General features: G+C 35.6%; 1 pseudogene; it reads right to left on the minus strand.

Annotated features, from left to right (window-relative positions):
* Nucleotides 1-604: 604 nt before the first annotated feature.
* LOC129515020 (olfactory receptor 2AJ1-like) lies at nt 605-1,127 on the minus strand (annotated as a pseudogene).
* Between the last annotated feature and the right edge of the window lie 1,177 nt (nt 1,128-2,304).

The following is a 2,304-nucleotide window of genomic DNA, read 5'->3' on the forward strand; positions in this document are numbered from 1 at the left end:
ACTTATTTATTCATGAGAGACAGAGAGAGAGAGAGTGAAAGAGAGGAGAGACATAGGCAGAGGGAAAAGCAGGCTCATGCGGGGAGCCTGATGTGGGATTTGATCCCAGGACTCCAGGATCATGCCATGCACCAAAGGCAAGCGCTAAACTGCTGAGCCACCCAGGCATCCCGAAAATAGACACTTAACTCTGGGAAACAAACTGAGGGTTGCTCGAGGGGAGTTGGGTGGGAGGATATGGTATACTGGGCGATGGACATTAAGGAAGGCACTTAATGGAATGAACACTAGGTATTATACGCAACTGATTAATCACTAAACTCTATCCCTGAAACTAATAATACACTATATGTTAATTTATTTAAAATAATTTTTAAAAGAATGAAATATTGCTATTTGTAACAAATAGATGGAGCTAAAGAGTATAATACTAAGCCAATTAGGTTCAAGAAAGATAAATATCATACAATTGCACTTATATATTTATAAGAATTTAAGAAACAACAAAAAATGCACAAAGGGAAAAAAATAAAAGAAAGTGAGAGCAAAAGAGAAAGAAACAGACTTAATTATAGAAAACAAACTGACGGCTACCAGAGGGAGATTAGGTTAGGGAGGCAGGAAAAAAGAGAAAAATTATGCCACTTACATAAGCTTCTCGTTCATAGGGTGTTGTGTCCACACAGGACAACTTCAACATGGCAGGGACTTCACAGAAAAAGTGATCAATGGCTCTTGAACCACAGAAGGGAAAGTACAGGGCATAAGCTGTGTGGGCTATGGAGTTGACGGTCCCAACAAGCCAGGACCTTGCAGCCATGAGATTGCGGACATAGTCATTCATAAGTATGGGATAGAAGTATGGGATAGTGCAGTGCATGACAGATGGCTACATAGCGATCATAAGACATTGCCGCCAGGAGAAGGCACTCACCATCCAGAAGGAGGAGGGATAGAAATATCTGGAAGCCACAACCTGCAAATGAAATAGTTCTGCCTGAGAGAAAGTTGGTGATCATTTTGGGAACAATGTTGGAAATATGCAAGATGTCCATGAAAGAGAGGTGGCTGAGCAGAAAATACATTGGAGTATGGAGTCTTGAGTCCCTGAGGATAAGGAGGATCATGTTTGTGTTTTCTGTTAAAGTCACCATAAAAATGATGAATATAAAGGAGAAGAAAATTTGGCTTGTATGGGAAGAAGCAAAGAGTCCTAAGAGAATAAAGTCACTGGTAAAAATGTGATTCTCATGTCCCATCGTGAACTCCATTTTTTTCCCTAAAAAGAAAAAAATGGAAAAAAAGCAATAATATAACTCTCAAACACATTTACATTGAGAACTGTATTAAAATGGGACGGATGCATATTTTACAATTATAGTCAATAAGATTTCAACCAACTTTAGAAGTGTTCTTGTTTATAATGTGGCCATTTATTTGTCTGAATCAAATGATGACATTCATTCTATTGAATAAACTGTTAACTCCCTGTAGTCTCACAGTCTTAATTCCATAATCTTGAATCAAATTCAGTCTTTTGTCAAATGTCATTTTTAAGTGATACCTATGCCAGCATTGTCTACTGAAAATTTTAATATCCCCCCACACCTCAACTTACTTATTTCTACTCTTACTATGCTGCCCTTTGATTTATTTTGCAAATTTTTCACCTTTTACATATTAAATAAACTTATGAGCTTTATTTATTGTTTATTGCCATTCTAACTGACCAATGGAAATCCTTTCTAACAGAAACTTTATTTTCAACTCTGTACATTCTGAATGGCTAAAACAACGCCTGGCACATAGTACTTGCTCAATAATATATATTGAATACATGAATGAATGAATAGAATATGGAACTAAATTTTCTGTCTCACTTTTTATTTGGATGAAGCTTAAAAAATGTGAAAGGGATTATTTCTAAATCATTATAAAAAATACTGATGTGCTATAAAAACTAGTTTAATCTGTATTTGTAATTTGAAATATAAGTATTTAAATGTAAAAAATATTCAGTTAAGAATATATTTTAACTTGAACAAATTTACTAACTTCTAGAAATTGAGTTATACTTCTTTAATTTTTTCTGTTTTTCCTAATCACAAATGAATTTTATTTTATTTTATTTTTTTATACTAAATTTATTTTTTATTGGTGTTCAATTTACCAACATACAGAATAACACCCAGGGCTCATCCCGTCAAGTGCCCCCCTCAGTGCCCGTCACCTATTCACGCCCAAACCCCGCCCTCCTCCCCATCCACCAACCTTAGTTCGTTTCCCAGAGTTAGGAGTCTTTAA

Source organism: Nyctereutes procyonoides, unplaced genomic scaffold (genome assembly GCF_905146905.1).
Source record: "Nyctereutes procyonoides isolate TBG_1078 unplaced genomic scaffold, NYPRO_anot_genome, whole genome shotgun sequence".
Lineage (NCBI taxonomy): Eukaryota > Metazoa > Chordata > Mammalia > Carnivora > Canidae > Nyctereutes > Nyctereutes procyonoides.